This window comes from Rhipicephalus microplus, chromosome 5 (assembly GCF_043290135.1).
Source record: "Rhipicephalus microplus isolate Deutch F79 chromosome 5, USDA_Rmic, whole genome shotgun sequence".
Taxonomy (NCBI): Eukaryota; Metazoa; Arthropoda; class Arachnida; order Ixodida; family Ixodidae; genus Rhipicephalus; species Rhipicephalus microplus.
The window spans coordinates 126803385-126823436 of NC_134704.1; positions in this window are offsets into that span (position 1 = coordinate 126803385).

The window sequence follows — 20052 nt, forward strand, 5'->3', positions numbered from 1 at the left end:
GCCCAGCACGCTTCCCCTCCGCCACCCTGCTGCACTTTAGTTACGTGAGAAAATGTGCAGTAAGAAACTGCACACAATGCAAAGAATATAAAATTACCAGAGCGTGGTTTCCATCGAAGAACCTCTGGGTTACGGGTTCAGCACGCTTTCACTGCGCCACTCTGCTGCAGTATAGTTATGTGGGAAAATGTGCAGTAAGAAAGTGGGCACTAATGCAAAAGAATATATAATTAGCAGAGCGTGGTTTTGATCCATGGACCGCTGGGATATGGCCTCAGCAAACTCCAACTACGCAATTCTACTGCACTGTAGTTACGTGGGAAAATAGGCAGTAAGAAAGAGCGCACTAATGCAAAAGAAAATAATATTAGCAGAGCGTGGTTTCAATCCACGGACCTCTGCGTTATGGGCCCAGCACGCTTCCATTGCGCCACTCTTCTGCATTCTAGTCATGTGGAACATTTGCAGTAGGAAAGTGCGCAGTAATGCAAAAAAAAAATATCAAATTAGCAGAGCGTGGTTTCGATCCACGGACCTCTGGGTTATGGGCCCAGCACGCTTCCACTGCGCCACTCTGCTGCATTTTAGTTACGTGGGAAAATGTGCAGTCAGAAAGTGCGCACCGATGCAAAAAAATTATAAAATTAGCAGAGCGTGGTTTCGATCCACGAACCTCTAGGTTATGGGCCCAGCCTGCTCCCACTGCGCCACTCTGCTGCACTCTAGTTACGTGAGAAAATGTGCAGTAAGAAACTGCACACAATGCAAAGAAAATAAAATTAGCAGAGCGTGGTTTCCATCCAAGAACCTCTGGGTTACGGGTTCAGCACGCTTTCACTGCGCCACTCTCCTGCAGTACAGTTATGTGGGAAAAGGTGCAGTAAGAAAGTGGGCACTAATGCAAAAGAATATGTAATTAGCAGAGCGTGGTTCTGACCTATGGACCGCTGGGATATGGCCTCAGCAAACTCCAACTACGCCACTCCACTGCACTGTAGTTACGTGGGAAAATAGGCAGTAGGAATGTGCGCACTAATGCAAAAGAAAATGGAATTAGCAGAGCGTGGTTTTGATCCACGGACCTCTGGGTAATGGGCCCAGCACGCTTCCACTGCACCACTCTGCTGCAATCTACTTACGTGGCAAAATGTGAAGTAAGAAAGTGCGCAGTAATGCAAAAAAATTATAAAATTAGCAGAGCGTGCTTTCGATCCACGGACCTCTGGGTTATGGGCCCAGCACGCTTCCACTGCGCCACTCTGCTGCACTCTAGTTACGTGAGAAAATGTGCAGTAAGAAACTGCGCACTAATGCAAAAAAATTGTACAAATCGCAGAGCGTGGTTTCGATACACGGACCTCTGGGTTATGGGCCCAACACGCTTCTACTGTGCCGCTCTTCTGCACTCAAGTTACTTGAGAAAATGTGCAGTAGGAAACTGCGCACTTATGCAAAAGAAAATAAAATTAGCGGAGCGGGGTTTCGATCCACGGACACATGGGTTATGGCCCAAGCACGCTTCCACTGGGCCACTCTGCTGCATTATAGTCAGGTGGGAAATTTTGCAGTAAGAAAGTGCCCACTAATGCAAAAGGAATATAAAATTAGCAGAGCGTGGTTTCGATCCACGGACCTCTGGGTGATGGGCCAAGCACGCTTACACTGCGCCCCTCTGCTGCACTCTAGTTACGTGAAAAAATGGGCAGTAAGAAAGTGCACACTGTTGCAAATGAAAATAAAGTTAGCAGGGCGTGGTTTCAATCCACGAACCTCTGGGTTATGACCCAGCACGCTTCCACTGCGCCACTCTGCTGCACTCTAATTCCGTGGAAAAATGTGCAGTAAGAAAGTACGCACTGTGCGAAAGAATAATAAATTAGCAGAGCGTGGTTTCGATCCGCGGACCTCTAGGTTATGGGCCCAGCACGCTTCCACTGCGCCACTCTGCTGCACTCTAGTTACGTGAAAAAATGCGCAGTAAGAAACTGCGCACTTATGCAACAGAAAATAAAATTAGCAGAGCGTAGTTTTGATCCACGGACAACTGGGTTATGGGCCCAGCACGCTTCCACTGCGCCCTTCTGCTGTATTCTAGTTCGTTGAGAAAATGTGCAGTAAAAAACTGCGCGCTTATGCAAAAGAAACTAAAATTAGCAGAGCGTGGTTTCGATCCACGGACACCTGGGTTATGGCCGCAGCACGCTTCCAGTGCGCCACTAAGCCGCATTATAGTCAGGTGGGAAATTTGCAGTAAGAAAGTGCCCACTAATGCAAAAAGAATATAAAATTAGCAGAGCGTGGTTTCGATCCACGGACCTCTGGGTGATGGGCCAAGCACGCTTACACGGCGCCCCTCTGCTGCACTCTAGTTACGTGAAAAAATGGGCAGTAAGGAAGTGCACACTATTGCAAATGAAAATAAAGTTAGCAGGGCGTGGTTTCGATCCACGAACCTCTGGGTTATGACCCAGCACGCTTCCACTGCGCCACTCTGCTGCACTCTAGTTACGTGAGAAAATGCGCAGTAAGAAACTGCGCACTTATGCAAAAGAAAATAAAATTAGCAGAGCTAGTTTCAATCCACGGACAACAGGGTTATGGGCCCAGCACGCTTCCACTGCGCCCTTCTGTGTATTCTAGTTCGTTGAGAAAATGTGCAGTAAGAAACTGCGCGCTTATGCAAAAGAAAATAAAATTAGCAGAGCGAGGTTTCGATTCACGGACACCTGGGTCATGGGCCCAGCACGCTTTCACTGCGCCACTCTGCTGCATTCTATTTACGTGGGAAAATGTGCAGTAAGAAAGTGCGCACTAATGCAAAATAAAATAAAATTAGCAGAGCGTGGTTTCAATCCAAGGACCTCTGGGTTATGGGCCAAGCATGCTTCCACTGCGCCACTCTGCTGCACTCTAGTTACGTGAGAAAATGTGCAGTAAGAAACTGCGCACTTATGCAAAAGAAAACAAAATTAGCAGAGCGTGGTTTCGATCCACGGACATCTGGGTTATGGCCCCAGCACGCTTCCACTGCGCAACTCTGCTGTATTCTAGTCATGTGGGAAATTTGCAGTAAGAAAGTGCGCACTAATGCAAAACGAATATCAAATTAGCAGAGCGAGGTTTCGATCCACAAACCTCAGGGTTATTGGGCCAAGGACGCTTAAACTGCGCCCTCTGCTGCACCCTAGTTACGTGAAAAAATAGGCAGCAAGAAAGTGCACACTATTGCAAATGAAAATAAAGTTAGCAGGGCGTGGTTTTGATCCACGAACCTCTGGGTTATGACCCAGCACGCTTCCACTGCGCCACTCTGCTGCACTCTAGTTACGTGGAAAAATGTGCAGTAAGAAAGTGCGCAGTAATGCAAAAAGAATATCAAATTAGCAGAGCGTGGTTTCGATCCACGGACTTCTGGGTTATGGGCCCAGCACGCCTCTACTGCGCCACTCTGCTGCACTCTAGTTACGTGGGAAAACTTGCAGTAGAAGTGCGCACTACTGCAAAAGAAAATAAAGCTCTAGGATTGTGCTTTCGATCCACGGACCTCTGGGTTATGGGCCCAGCACGCTTCCACTGCGCCGCTCTGCTGCACTCTAGTTACGTGAGAAAATGTGCAGTAAGAAACTGCGTACTAATGCAAAAAATTGTACACATCGCAGAGCGTGGTTTCGATCCACGGACCTCTGGGTTATGGGCCCAACACGCTTCCACTGCGCCACTCTGCTGCACTCAGGTTACGTGAGAAAATGTGCAGTAAGAAACTGCGCACTTATGCAAAAGAAAATAAAATTAGCAGAGCGTGGTTTTGATCCACGGACCTCTGGGTGATGGGTCAAGCACGCTTACACTGCGCCCCTCTGCTGCACTCTACTTAAGTGAAAAAGTGGGCAGTAAGAAAGTGCACACTATTGCAAATGAAAATAAAGTTAGCAGGGCGTGGTTTCGATCCACGAACCACTGTGTTAAGACCCAGCACGCTGCCACTGCGCCACTCTGCTGCACTCTAATTACGTGGAAAAATGTGCAGTTAGAAAGTACGCACTAATGCAAAAGAATAATAAATTAGCAGAGCGTTGTTTCGATCCACGGACCTCTGGGTTATGGGCCCAGCACGCTTCCACTGCGCCACTCTGCTGCACTCTAGTTACGTGAGAAAATGTGCGTTAAGAAACTGCGCACATTTGCAAAAGAAAATAAAATTAGCAGAGCGTAGTTTCGATCCACGGACAACTGGGTATGGGCGCAGCACGCTTCCATTGCGCCCTTCTTCTGTATTCTAGTTCGTTGAGAAAATGTGCAGTAAGAAACTGCGCGCTTATGCAAAAGAAAATAAAATTAGCAGAGCGTGGTTTCGATCCACGGACACCTGGGTTATGGCCGCAGCACGCTTCCACTGCGCCACTCTGCTGCATTATAGTCAGGTGGGAAATTTGCAGTAAGAAAGTGCCCACTAATGCAAAAAGAATATAAAATTAGCCGAGCGTGGTTTCGATCCACGGACCTCTGGGTGATGGGCCAAGCACGCTTACACTGCGCCCCTCTGCTGCACTCTAGTTACGTGAACAAATGGGCAGTAAGAAAGTGCACACTATTGCAAATAAAAATAAAGTTAGCAGGGCGTGGTTTCGATCCATGAACCTCTGGGTTATGACCCAGCACGCTTCCACTGCGCCACCCTGCTGCACTCTAATTACGTGGAAAAATGTGCAGTAAGAAAGTACGCACTAGTGCAAACGAATAATAAATTAGCAGAGCGTGGTTTCGATCCATGGGCCTCTGGGTTATGGGCCCAGCACGCTTCCACTGCGCCACTCTGCTGCACTCTAGTTACGTGAGAAAATGCGCAGTAAGAAACTGCGCACTTATGCAAAAGAAAATAAAATTAGCAGAGCGTAGTTTCGATCCACGAACAACTGGGTTATGGGCCCAGCACGCTTCCACTGCGCTCTTCTGCTGTATTCTAGTTCGTTGAGAAAATGTGCAGTAAGAAACTGCGCGCTTATGCAAAAGAAGATAAAATTAGCAGAGCGAGGTTTCGATTCACGGACACCTGGGTTATGGTCCCAGCACGCTTTCACTGCGCCACTCTGCTGCATTCTATTTACGTGGGAAAATGTGCAAAAAGAAAGTGCGCACTAATGCAAAAGAAAATAAAATTAGCAGAGCGTGGTTTCGATCCACGGACCTCTGGGTTATGGGCCCAGCACGCTTCAACTGCGCCACTCTTCTGCACTCTAGTTACGTGAGAAAATGTGCAGTAAGAAACTGCGCACTTATCCAAAAGAAAATAAAATTAGCAGAGCGTGGTTTCGATCCACGGACACCTGGGTTATGGGCCCAGCACACTTCCACTGCTCCCTTCTGCTGTATTCAAGTTCTTTGAGAAAATGTGCCGTAAAAAAGTTTGCACTAATGCACAAGAATATAAAATTAGCAAAGCGTGGTTTCAATCTACGGACCTCTGGGTTATGGGCCCAGCACGCTTCCACTGCGCCACTCTGCTGCACTCTAGTTACTTGAGAAAATGTGCCGTAAGAACCTGCGCAATAATCCAAAGGATATAAAATTAGCAGAGCGTGGTTTCGATCAACGGACCTCTGGGTTATGGGCCCAGCACGCTTCCACAGCGCCACTCTGCTGCACTCTAGTTACGTGGGAAAAAGTGCAGTAGGAAAGTGCGCACTAATGCAAAAAATTATACAATTAGCAGAGCGTCGTTTCGATCCACGGACCTTTGGGTTATGGGCCCAGCACAATTCCATAGCGCCACTCTGCTGCACTCCAGTTACGTGAGAAAAAGTGCAGTAGGAAACTGCGCACTGATGCAAAAAATTATACAATTAGCAGAGCGTGGTTTCGATCCACGGACCTCTGGGTCATGGGCTCAGCACGCTTCCACTGTGCCACTCTGCTGCACTCTAGCTACGTGAGAAAATGTGCAGTAAGAAACTGCGTACGTATGCAAAAGAAAATAAAATTCGCAGAGCGTGGTTTCGATCCACGGACCTCTGGGTTATGGGCCAAGCACGGTTACACTGCGCCCCTCTGCTGCGCTCTAGTTACGTGAAAAAATAAGCAGTAATATAGTGCACACTATTGCAAATGAAAATAAAATTAGCAGAGCGTGGTTTCGACCCACGGACAGCTGGGTTATGGCCCAAGCACGCTTCCACTGTGCCACTCTGCTGCACTCGAGTTACGTCAGAAAATGTGCAGTAAGAAACTGCGCACTAATACAAGGATATAAAATTAGCAGTGCGTGGTTTCGATCAACGGACCTCTGGGTTATGGGCCCAGCACGCCTCTACTGCGCCACTCTGCTTCACTCTAGTTACGATGGAAAACGTCAGTAAGAAAGTGCACACTATTGCAAATGAAAATAAATTTATACGGGTGTGTTTTTGATCCACGAACCTCTGGGTTATGACCCAGCACGCTTTCACTTCGCCACTCTGCTGCACTCTAGTTACGTGGAAAATGTGCAGTAAGAAAGTTCGCACTTATGCAGAAGAAAATAAAACTAGCAGAGCGTGGTTTCTATCCACGGACCTCTGGGTTATGGGCCCAGCACGCTTCCACTGCGCCACTCTGCTGCACTCTAGTTACGTGAAAAAATGTGCAGTGAGAAACTGCGCACTAATGCAAAAAATCATACAATTAGCAGAGCGTGGTTTCGATCTACGAATTTCTGGGTTATGAGCCCAGCACGCTTCCACTGCGCCACTCTGCTGCACTCTAGTTACGTTAGAAAATGTGCAGTAAGAAACTGCGCACTTATCCAAAAGAAAATAAAATTAGCAGAGCGTGGTTTCGATCCACGGACACCTGGGTTATGGCCCCAGCACGCTTTCACTGCGCCACTCCACAGCATTCTAGTCATGTGGGAAATTTGCAGTAAGAAAGTGCGCACTAATGCAAAAAGAATATCAAATTAGCAGATCGTGGTTTCGATCCACGGACGCCTGGGTTATGGCCCCAGCACGCTTCCACTGCGCCACTCTGCTGCATTCTTGTCATGTGGGAAATTTGAAGTAAGAAAGTGCGCACTAATGCAAAAAGAATATCAAATTAGCAGAGCGTGGTTTTGATCCACGGACCTCTGGGTTATGGGCCAAGCACGCTTACACTACGCCCCTTTGCTGCACTCTAGTTACGTGAAAAAATGGGCAGTAGGAAAGTGCACACTATTGCAAATGAAAATAAAGTTAGCAGGGCTTGGTTTCGATCCACGAACCTCTGGGTTATGACCCAGCACGCTTCCACTGCGCAACTCTGCTGCACTCTAATTACGTGGAAAAATGTGCAGTAAGAAAGTACGCACTAATGCAAAAGAATAATAAATTAGCAGATCGTGGTTTCAATCCACGGACCTCTGGGTTATGGGCCCAGCACGCTTCCACTGCGCCACTCTACTGCACTCTAGCCACGTAGAAAATGTGCAGTAAGAAACTGCGCACTTATGCAAAAGAAAATAAAATTAGCAGAGCATGGTTTTGATCCACGGACACCTGGGTTATGGGCCCAGCACACTTCCACTGCTCCCTTCTGCTGTATTCAAGTTCTTTGAGAAAATGTGCCGTAAAAAAGTTTGCACTAATGCACAAGAATATAAAATTAGCAAAGCGTGGTTTCAATCTACGGACCTCTGGGTTATGGGCCCAGCACGCTTCCACTGCGCCACTCTGCTGCACTCTAGTTACTTGAGAAAATGTGCCGTAAGAACCTGCGCAATAATCCAAAGGATATAAAATTAGCAGAGCGTGGTTTCGATCAACGGACCTCTGGGTTATGGGCCCAGCACGCTTCCACAGCGCCACTCTGCTGCACTCTAGTTACGTGGGAAAAAGTGCAGTAGGAAAGTGCGCACTAATGCAAAAAATTATACAATTAGCAGAGCGTCGTTTCGATCCACGGACCTTTGGGTTATGGGCCCAGCACAATTCCATAGCGCCACTCTGCTGCACTCCAGTTACGTGAGAAAATGTGCAGTAGGAAACTGCGCACTGATGCAAAAAATTATACAATTAGCAGAGCGTGGTTTCGATCCACGGACCTCTGGGTCATGGGCTCAGCACGCTTCCACTGTGCCACTCTGCTGCACTCTAGCTACGTGAGAAAATGTGCAGTAAGAAACTGCGTACGTATGCAAAAGAAAATAAAATTCGCAGAGCGTGGTTTCGATCCACGGACCTCTGGGTTATGGGCCAAGCACGCTTACACTGCGCCCCTCTGCTGCGCTCTAGTTACGTGAAAAAATAAGCAGTAAGATAGTGCACACTATTGCAAATGAAAATAAAATTAGCAGAGCGTGGTTTCGACCCACGGACAGCTGGGTTATGGCCCAAGCACGCTTCCACTGTGCCACTCTGCTGCACTCGAGTTACGTCAGAAAATGTGCAGTAAGAAACTGCGCACTAATACAAGGATATAAAATTAGCAGTGCGTGGTTTCGATCAACGGACCTCTGGGTTATGGGCCCAGCACGCCTCTACTGCGCCACTCTGCTTCACTCTAGTTACGATGGAAAACGTCAGTAAGAAAGTGCACACTATTGCAAATGAAAATAAATTTATACGGGTGTGTTTTTGATCCACGAACCTCTGGGTTATGACCCAGCACGCTTTCACTTCGCCACTCTGCTGCACTCTAGTTACGTGGAAAATGTGCAGTAAGAAAGTTCGCACTTATGCAGAAGAAAATAAAACTAGCAGAGCGTGGTTTCTATCCACGGACCTCTGGGTTATGGGCCCAGCACGCTTCCACTGCGCCACTCTGCTGCACTCTAGTTACGTGAAAAAATGTGCAGTGAGAAACTGCGCACTAATGCAAAAAATCATACAATTAGGAGAGCGTGGTTTCAATCTACGGACCTCTGGGTTATGGGCCCAGCACGCTTCCACTGCGCCACTCTGCTGCACTCTAGTTACGTGAGAAAATGTGCAGTAAGAAACTACGCACCCATGCACAATGAAATAAAATTAGCAGAGCGTGGTCTAGATCCACGGACAGCTGGGTTATAGCCCCAGCATGCTTTCACTGCGCCACTCTGCTGCATTCTAGTCATGTGAGAAATTTGCTGTAAGAAAGCGCGCACTAATGAAAAAATAATATCAAATTAGGAGAGCGTGGTTTCGATACACGGACCTCTGGGTCATGGGCTCAGCACGCTTCCTCTGTGCCACTCTGCTGCACTCTAGCTACGTGAGAAAATGTGCAGTAAGAACGTGCGCAATAATCCAAAGGATATAAAATTAGCAGAGCGTGGTTTCGATCAACGGACCTCTGGGTTATGGGCCCAGCACCCTTCCACTGCTCCACTCTGCTGCATATTAGCTACGTAAAAAATTGTGCAGTAAGAAAGTCCGCAGTAATGGAAAAAGAATATCAAATTAGTAGAGCGTGATTTCGATCCACGGACATGTGGGTTATAGCCCCAGCACGCTTCCACTGCGCCATTCTGCTGCACTCTAGTTACGTCAGAAAATGTGCAGTAAGAAACTGCGCACTAATACAAGGATATGAAATTAGCTGCGCGTGGTTTCGATCAACGGACCTCTGGGTTATGGGACCAGGACGCCTTCACTGCGCCACTCTGCTTCACTCTAGTTACGATGAAAAACATCAGTAAGAAAGTGCACACTATTGCAAATGAAAATAAAGTTAGCAGGGTGTGGTTTCGATCCACGGACAGCTGGGTTATGGCCCCAGCAGGCTTCCACTGTTCCACTCTGCTGCATTCTAGTCTTGTGAGAAATTTGCAGTAAGAAAGTGCGCACTAATGCAAAATTAATATCAAAGTAGCCGAGCGTGGTTTCGATCCACGGACCTCTGGGTTATGGGCAAAGCACGCTTCCACTGCGCCCCTCTGCTGCACTCTAGTTACGTGAAAAACTGGGCAGTAAGAAAGTGCTCAAAATTTCAAATGAAAGTAAAGTTACCAGGGCGTGGTTTCAATCCATGGGCACCTGGGTTATGGGCCCAGCACGCTTCCACTGCGCCACTATGCCGCACTCTAGACACGTGAGAAAATGTGCAGTAAGAACCTGCGCAATAATTCAAAGGATATAAAATTAGCAGAGCGTGGTTTCGATCAACGGGCCTCTGGGTTACTGGCCCAGCACGCTTCTACTGCTCCACTCTGCTGCATATTAGCTACGTGGAAAAATGCCCAGTAAGAAACTGCGCACTTATGCAAAAGAAAATAAAATTAGCAGAGCGTGGTTACGATCCACGGACACCTGGGTTATGGCCCCAGCACGCTTCCACTGCGCCACTCTGCGTCGCTCTAGTTACGTGAGAAAATGTGCAGTGAGAAACTGCGCACTAATGCCAAAATTCATACAAGTAGCAGAGCGTGGTTTCGATCTACGGACCTCTGCATTATGGGCCCAGCACGTTTCCACTGCGCCACTCTGCTGCACTCTAGTTACGTGAGAAAATGTGCAGGAAGAAACTGCGCACTTATGCAAAAGAACCTCTGGTTATGGGCCAAGCACGCTTACACTGCGCCACTCATCTGCACTCTAGTTTCTAGGTACCTGAGAAAATGTGCAGTAAGAATCTGCGCAATAATCCAAAGGATATAAAATTAGCAGAGCGTGGTTTCGATCAACGCACCTCTGGGTTAAGGGCCCAGCACCCTTCCACTGCTCCACTCTGCTGCATATTAGCTACGTAGAAATTTGTGCATTAAGAAAGTGCGCAGTAATGAAAAAAGAATATCAAATTAGCAGAGCGTGAATTCGATCTATGCAAAAGAAAATAAAATTAGCAGAGCGTGGTTTTGATCCACGGACACCTGGGATATGGCCCCAGCACGCTTCCACTGCGCCACTCTGCTGCATTCTAGTCATGTGAGAAATTTGCAGTAAGAAAGTGCGCACAAATGCAAAAAGAATATCAAATTAGCAGAGCGTGGTTTTGATCCACGGACCTCTGGGTGATGGGCCCAGTACGCTTCCACTGCGCCACTCTACTGCACTCAAGTTACGTGAGAAAATGTGCAGTAAGAAACTGCGCACTTATGCAAAAGAAAATAAAATTAGCAGAGCGTGGTTCTATCCACGGACTTTTGGGTTATGGGCCTAGCACGCTTCCACTGCACCACTCTGCTGCACTCTAGTTACGTGAGAAAATGTGCAGTAAGAAACTGCGCACTTATGCAAAAGAAAATAAAATTAGCAGAGCGTGGTTTCGATCCACGGGCACCTGGGTAATGGCCCCAGCACGCTTTTACTGCGCCACTCTGCTGCAGTCTAGTCGTGTGAGAAATTTGCAGTAAGAAAGTGCGCACTAATGCAAAAAGAATATCAAATTAGCAGCGCGTGGTTTCGATCCACGGACCTCTGGGATTTGGGCCAAGCACGCTTGCACTGCGCCACTCATCTGCACTCTAGTTTCTAGGTACCTGAGAAAATGTGCAGTAAGAATCTGCGCAATAATCCAAAGGATATAAAATTAGCAGAGCGTGGTTACGATCAACGCACCTCTGGGTTAAGGGCCCAGCACCCTTCCACTGCTCCACTCTGCTGCATATTAGCTACGTAGAAATTTGTGCATTAAGAAAGTGCGCAGTAATGAAAAAAGAATATCAAATTAGCAGAGCGTGAATTCGATCTACGGACTTGTGGGTTATAGGCCCAGCACGCTTCCACTGCGCCACTCTGCTGCACTCTAGTTACGTGAGAAAATGTGCAGTAAGAAAGTGCACACTATTGCAAATGAAAATAAAGTTAGCAGGGTGTGGTTTTGATCCACAAACCTCTGGGTTATGACCCAGCACGCTTCCACTTCGCCACTCTGCTGCACTCTAGTTACGTGAGAAAATGTGCAGTAAAAAACTGCGCACTAATACTAGGATATAAAATTAGCAGCGCGTGGTTTCGATCAACGGACCTCTGGCTTATGGGCCCAGCACGCCTCCACTTCGCCACTCTGCTGCACTCTAGTTACGTGAGAAAATGTGCAGTAAAAAAGTACGCACTAATGCAAAAGAATAATAAATTAGCAGAGCGTGGTTTCGATCCACGGACCTCTGGGTTATGGGCCCAGCACGCTTCCACTGCGCCACTCTACTGCACTCGAGCTACGTAGAAATTGTGCAGTAAGAAACTGCGCACTTATGCAAAAGAAAATAAAAGTAGCAGAGCATGGTTTTGATCCATGGACACCTGGGTTATGGGCCCAGCACGCTCGCACTGCACCCTTCTGCTGTATTCTAGTTCGTTGAGAAAATGTGCTGTAAGAAAGTGAGCACAAATGCACAAGAATATAAAATTAGCAAAGTGTGGTTTCAATCCACGGACCTCTGGGTTAAGGGCCCAGCACGCTTCCACTGCGCCACTCTGCTGCATATTAGCTACGTGGAAAATTGTGCAGTAAGAACGTACGCATTATTGCAAGAGATAATAAAATTAGCAGAGCGAGATTCCGATATATGGATATCTGGGTTATGGCCCCAGCACGCTTCCAACACGCCACTCTGCTGCACTCTAACTACGTGGGAAAATGTGCAGTGAGGAAGTACGCACTAATGCAAAAGAAAATAAAATTAGCAGAGCGTGGTTTCTATCCACGGACCTCTGAGTTATGAGCCCAGCAGCTTTCCACTGCGCCACTCTGCTGCACTGTAGTTACGAGGGAAAATGTGCAGTAAGAAAGTACGAACTAATGCAAAGGAAAATAAAGTTAGCAGAGCGTGGTTTCCATCCACGGACCTCTGGGTTACGGGCTCAGCACGCTTCCACTCCGCCACTCTGCTGCACTATAGTTATGTGGGAAAATGTGCAGTAAGAAAGTGCGCACTAATGCAAAAAAATATATAATTAGCAGAGCGTTGTTTTGATCCATGGACCGCTGGGATATGGCCTCAGCAAACTCCCACTACGCCACTCTACTGTTTTGTAGTTTTGTGGGGTAATGGGCAGTAAGAATGTGCGCACTAATGCAAAAAAAAATAGAATTAGCAGAGCGTGGTGTCGATCCACGGACCTCTGCGTTATGGGCCCAGCAAGCTTTCACTGCGCTACTCGGCTGCATTCTAGTCATGTGGAAAATTTGGAGTAAGAAAGTGCGCAGTAATGCAAAAAGAATATCAAATTAGCAGAGCGTGGTTTTGATTCACGGACCTCTGGGTTATGGGCCCAGCACGCCTCCACTGCGCCACTCTGCTGCACTCTAGTTACGTGGAAAACGTGCAGTAGGAAAGTGCGCACTACTGCCAAAAAAAATAGAGCTCTAGGAGCGTGTTTTCGATCCACGGACCTCTGGGTAATGGGCCCAGCACGCCTCCACTGCGCCACTCTGCTGCACTCTAGTTACGTGGGAAAACGTGCAGTAGGAAAGTGCGCACTACTGCCAAAAAAAATAAAGCTCTAGGAGCGTGTTTTCAATTCACGGACCTCTGGGTTATGGGCTCAGCACGCTTCCACTGTGCCACTCTGCTGCACTCTAGCTACGTGAGAAAATCTGCAGTAAGAGACTGCGCACTTATGCAAAAGAAAATAAAATTAGCAGAGCATGGTTTTGATCCACGGACACCTGGGTTATGGACCAAGCACGCTTCCACTGCGCCCTTCTCCTGTATTCTAGATCGTTGAGAAAATGTGCCGTAAGAAAGTGTGCACTAATGCACACGAATATAAAATTACCAAAGCGTGTTTTCAATCCACGGACGTCTGGGTTATGGGCCCAGCACGCTTCCACTGCGCCACTCTGCTGCACTCTAGTTACGTGAAAAAATGGGCAGTAAGAAACTGCGCACTAATACAAGGATATAAAATTAGCAGCGCGTGGTTTCGATCAACGGACCTCTGGGTTATGGGCCCAGCACGCCTTCACTGCGCCACTCTGCTGCACTCTAGTTACATGAGAAAACGTGCAGTAAGAAACTGCATCTTATGCAAAAGGAAATAAAATTAGCAGAGCGCGGTTTTGATCCACGGACCTCTGGGTTATGGGTCAAGCACGCTTACACTGCGCCACTCTTCTGCACTCTAGTTACCTGAGAAAATGTGCAGTAAGAACCTGCGCAATAATCCAAAGGATAAAAAATTAGCAGAGCGTGGTTTCGATCAACGGACTTCTGGGTTATGGGCCCAGCACCCTTCCACTGCTCCACTCTGCTGCATATTAGCTACGTAAAAATTGTGCAGTAAGAAAGTGTGCACTAATGCAAAAGAAAATAAAATTAGCAGAGCGTGATTTCTATCCACGGACCTTTGGGTTATGGGCCCAGCACGCTTCCACTGCGCCACTCTGCTGCACTCTAGTTACGTGAGAAAATGTTCAGTGAGAAACTGCGCACTAAAGCAAAAAATCATACAATTAGCAGAGCGTGGTTTCGATCTACGAATTTCTGGGTTATTAGCCCAGCACGCTTCAACTGCGCCACTCTGCTGCACTCTAGTTACGTTAGAAAATGTGCAGTAAGAAACTGCGCACTTATCCAAAAGAAAATAAAATTAGCAGAGCGTGGTTTCGATCCACGGACCTCTGGGTGATGGGCCCAGTACGCTTCCACTGCGCCACTCTACTGCACTTAAGTTACGTGAGAAAATGTGCAGTAAGAAACTGCGCACTTATGCAAAAGAAAATAAAATTAGCAGAGCGTGGTTTTATCCACGGACCTCTTGGTTATGGGCCCAGAACGCTTCCACTGCACCACTCTACTGCACTCAAGATACGTGATAAATGTGCAGTAAGAAACTGCGCACTTATGCAAAAGAAAATAAAATTAGCAGAGCGTGGTTTCGATCCACGGACACCTGGGTTATGGCCCCAGCACGCTTCCACTGCGCCACTCTGCTGCATTCTAGTCATGTGGGAAATTTGCAGTAAGAAAGTGCGCACTAATGCAAAACGAATATCAAATTAGCAGAGCGTGGTTTTGATCCACGGACCTCTGGGTTATGACCCAGCACGCTTCCACTTCGCCACTCTGCTGCACTCTAGTTACGTGAGAAAATGTGCAGTAAAAAACTGCGCACTAATACTAGGATATAAAATTAGCAGCGCGTGGTTTCGATCAACGGACCTCTGGCTTATGGGCCCAGCACGCCTCCACTGCGCCACTCTGCTGCACTCTAGTTACGTGAGAAAATGTGCAGTAAGAAAGTACGCACTAATGCAAAAGAATAATAAATTAGCAGAGCGTGGTTTTGATCCACGGACGTCTGGGTTATGGGCCCAGCACGCTTCCACTGCGCCACTCTACTGCACTCGAGCTACGTAGAAATTGTGCAGTAAGAAACTGCGCACTTATGCAAAAGAAAATAAAATTAGCAGAGCATGGTTTTGATCCACGGACACCTGGGTTATGGGCCCAGCACGCTCGCACTGCACCCTTCTGCTGTATTCTAGTTCGTTGAGAAAATGTGCTGTAAGAAAGTGAGCACAAATGCACAAGAATATAAAATAAGCAAAGTGTGGTTTCAATCCACGGACCTCTGGGTTATGGGCCCAGCACGCTTCCACTGCGCCACTCTGCTGCATATTAGCTGCGTGGAAAATTCTGCAGTAAGAACGTACGCATTATTGCAAGAGATAATAAAATTAGCAGAGCGAGATTCCGATAAACGGATATCTGGGTTATGGCCCCAGCACGCTTCCAACACGCCACTCTGCTGCACTCTAGTTACGTGGGAAAATGTGCAGTGAGGAAGTACGCACTAATGCAAAAGAAAATAAAATTAGCAGAGCGTGGTTTCTATCCACGGACCTCTGAGTTATGAGCCCAGCACCTTTCCACTGCGCCACTCTGCTGCACTGTAGTTACGAGGGAAAATGTGCAGTAAGAAAGTACGAACTAATGCAAAGGAAAATAAAATTAGCAGAGCGTGGTTTCGATCCACGGACCTCTGGGTTACGGGCTCAGCGCGCTTCCACTCCGCCACTCTGCTGCACTATAGTTATGTGGGAAAATGTGCAGTAAGAAAGTGCGCACTAATGCAAAAAATATATAATTAGCAGAGCGTGGTTTTGATCCATGGACCGCTGGGATATGGCCTCAGCAAACTCCCACTACGCCAATCTACTGTTTTGTAGTTTTGTGGGGTAATGGGCAGTAAGAATGTGCGCACTAATGCAAAAGAAAATAGAATTAGCAGAGCGTGGTGTCGATCCACGGACCTCTGCGTTATGGGCCCAGCAAGCTTTCACTGCGCTACTCGGCTGCATTCTAGTCATGTGGAAAATTTGGAGTAAGAAAGTGCGCAGTAATGCAAAAAGAATATCAAATTAGCAGAGCGTGGTTTCGATTCACGGACCTCTGGGTTATGGGCCCAGCACGCCTCCACTGCGCCACTCTGCCGCACTCTAGTTACGTGGAAAACGTGCAGTAGGAAAGTGCACACTACTGCCAAAAACATAGAGCTCTAGGAGCGTGTTTTCGATCCACGGACCTCTGGGTTATGGGCCCAGCACGCCTCCACTGCGCCACTCTGCTGCACTCTAGCTACGTGAGAAAATCTGCAGTAAGAGACTGCGCACTTATGCAAAACAAAATAAAATTAGCAGAGCGTGGTTTCGATCAACGGGCCTCTGGGTTATGAGCCCAGACGCTTACACTGCTCCACTCTGCTGCATATTAGCTACGTGGAAAAATGTGCAGTAAGAATTTGCGCACTAATGCAAAAGAAAATGAAGTTAGCCGAGCGTGGTTTCGATCCACGGACCTCTGGGTTATTGGCCCAGCACGCTTCCACTGCGCCACTCTGCGTCACTCTAGTTACGTGAGAAAATGTGCAGTGAGAAAGTGCGCACTAATGCAAAAATTTATACAATTAGCAGAGCGTGGTTTCGATCTACAGACCTCTGGGTTATGGGCCCAGCACGTGTCCACTGCGGCACTCTGCTGCACTCTAGTTACGTGAGAAAATGTGCAGTAAGAAACTGCGCACTTTTGCAATAGAAAATAAAAATAGCACAGCGTGGTTTCGATCCACGGACCTCTGGGTTATGGGCCCAGCACACTTCCACTGCGCCACTCTACTGCACTCTAGCTACGTAGAAAATGTGCAGTAAGAAACTGCGCACTTATGCAAAAGAAAATAAAATTAGCAGAGCATGGTTTTGATCCACGGACACCTGGGTTATGGGCCCAGCACGCTTCCACTGCTCCCTTCTGCTGTATTCTAGTTCATTGAGAAAATGTGCCGTAAGAAAGTGTGCACTAATGCACAAGAATATAAAATTAGCAAAGCGTGGTTTCAATCTACGGACCTCTGAGTTATGGGCCCAGCACGCTTCCACTGCGCCACTCTGCTGCACTCTAGTTACTTAAGAAAATGTGCAGTAAGAACCTGCGCGATAATCCAAAGGATATAAAATTAGCAGAGCGTGATTTCGATCAACGGACCTCTGGGTTATGGGCCCAGCACGGTTCCACAGCGCCACTCTGCTGCACTCTAGTCTCGTGAGAAAATGTGCAGTAAGAAACTGCGCCTTACTGCAAAAAGAATATCAAATTAGCAGAGCGTGGTTTCGATCCACGGACCTCTCGGTTATGGGCCCAGCACGCTTCCACTTGCCACTCTACTGCACTCTAGCTACGTAGAAAATGTGCTGTAAGAAACTGCGTAACTATGCAAAAGAAAATAAAATTAGCAGAGCGAGATTTCGATACACGGATATCTGGGCTATGGCCCCAGCACGCTTCCAACACGCCACTCTGCTGCACTCTAGTTACGTGGGAAAATGTGCAGTGAGGAAGTACGCACTAATGCAAAAGAAAATAAAATTAGCAGAGCGTGGTTTCTATCCACGGACCTCTGAGTTACGGGCTCAGCACGCTTCCACTCCGCCACTCTGCTGCACTATAGTTATGTGGGAAAATGTGCAGTAAGAAAGTGCGCACTAATGCAAAAAAATATATAATTAGCAGAGCGTGGTTTTGATCCATTGACCGCTGGGATATGGCCTCAGCAAACTCCCACTACGCCACTCTACTGTTTTGTAGTTTTGTGGGGTAATGGGCAGTAAGAATGTGCGCACTAATGCAAAAGAAAATAGAATTAGCAGAGCGTGGTGTCGATCCACGGACCTCTGCGTTATGGGCCCAGCAAGCTTTCACTGCGCTACTCGGCTGCATTATAGTCATGTGGAAAATTTGGAGTAAGAAAGTGCGCAGTAATGCAAAAAGAATATCAAATTAGCAGAGCGTGGTTTCGATTCACGGACCTCTGGGTTATGGGCCCAGCACGCCTCCACTGCGCCACTCTGCTGCACTCTAGTTACGTGGGAAAACGTGCAGTAGGAAAGTGCGCACTACTGCCAAAAAAAAATAAAGCTCTAGGAGCGTGTTTTCAATTCACGGACCTCTGGGTTATGGGCTCAGCACGCTTCCACTGTGCCACTTTGCTGCACTCTAGCTACGTGAGAAAAGCTGCAGTAAGAGACTGCGCACTTATGCAAAACAAAATAAAATTAGCAGAGCGTGGTTTCGATCAACGGACACCTGGGTTATGGGTCCAGCATACTTCCACTGCGCCCTTCTGCTGTATTCTAGTTCGGTGAGAAAATGTGCCGTAAGAAAGTGTGGACTAATGCACAAAAATATAAAATTACCAAAGCATGGTTTCAATCCACGGACCCCTGGGTTATGGGCCCAGCACGCTTCCACTGCGCCACTATGCTGCACTCTAGATACGTGAGAAAATGTGCAGTAAGAACCTGCGCAATAATCCAAAGGATATAAAATTAGCAGAGCGTGGTTTCGATCAACGGGCCTCTAGGTTATGAGCCCAGCACGCTTCCACTGCTCCACTCTGCTGCATATTAGCTACGTGGAAAAATGTGCAGTAAGAATTTGCGCACTAATGCAAAAGAAAATGAAGTTAGCCGAGCGTGGTTTCGATCCACGGACCTCTGGGTTATGGGCCCAGCACGCTTCCACTGCGCCACTCTGCGTCACTCTAGTTACGTGAGAAAATGTGCAGTGAGAAAGTGCGCACTAATGCAAAAAATCATACAGTTAGCAGAGCGTGGTTTCGATCCACGGACCTCTGCGTTATGGGCCCAGCACGCTTCCACTGCGCCACTCTGCTGCACTCTACATACGTGGAAAAATGTGCAGTAAGAAAGTACGCACTAATGCAAAATAGTAATAAATTAGCAGAGCGTGGTTTCAATCCACGGACCTCTGGATTATGGGCCCAGCATGCTTCCACCACGCCAATCTGCTGCACTCTAGTTACGAGGGAAAGTGTGCAGTAAGAAAGTACGAACTAATACAAAGGAAAATAAAATTAGCAGAGCGTGGTTTCGATCCACGGACCTCTGGGTTACGGGCTCATCACGCTTCCACTGCGCCACTCTGCTGCACTGTAGTTATGCGAGAAAATGTGCAGTAAGAAAGTGCGCAGTAATGCAAAAAGAATATCAAATTAGCAGAGCATGGTTTCGATCCACGGACCTCTGGGTTATGGGCCCAGCACGCCTCCACTGCGCCACTCTGCTGCACTCTAGTTACGTGGGAAAAAGTGCAGTAGGAAAGTGCGCACTACTGCAAAAGAAAATAAAGCTCTAGGAGCGTGTTTTCAATCCACGGACCTCTGGGTTATGGGCCGAGCACGCTTACACCGCGGCACTCTGCTGCATTTCAGTTACGTGGGAAAATGTGCAGTCAGAATGTGCGCACCAATGCAAAAAATTATACAATTAACAGAGCGTGGTTTCAATCCACGGACCTCTGGGTGATGGGCTCAGCACGCCTCCACTGTGCCACTGTGCTGCACTCTAGTTCGGTGAGAAAATGTGCCGTAAGAAAGTGTGGACTAATGCACAAAAATATAAAATTAGCAAAGCGTGGTTTCGATTCACGGAGCCCTGGGTTATGGGCCCAGCACGCTTCCACTGCGCCACTATGCTGCACTCTAGACACGTGAGAAATTGTGCAGCAAGAACCTGCGCAATAATCCAAAGAATATAAAATTAGCAGAGCGTGGTTTCGATCAACGGGCCTCTGGGTCACGGGCCCAGCACGCTTCCACTGCTCCACTCTGCTGCATATTAGCTACGTTGAAAAATGTGCAGTAAGAATGTGCACACTAATGC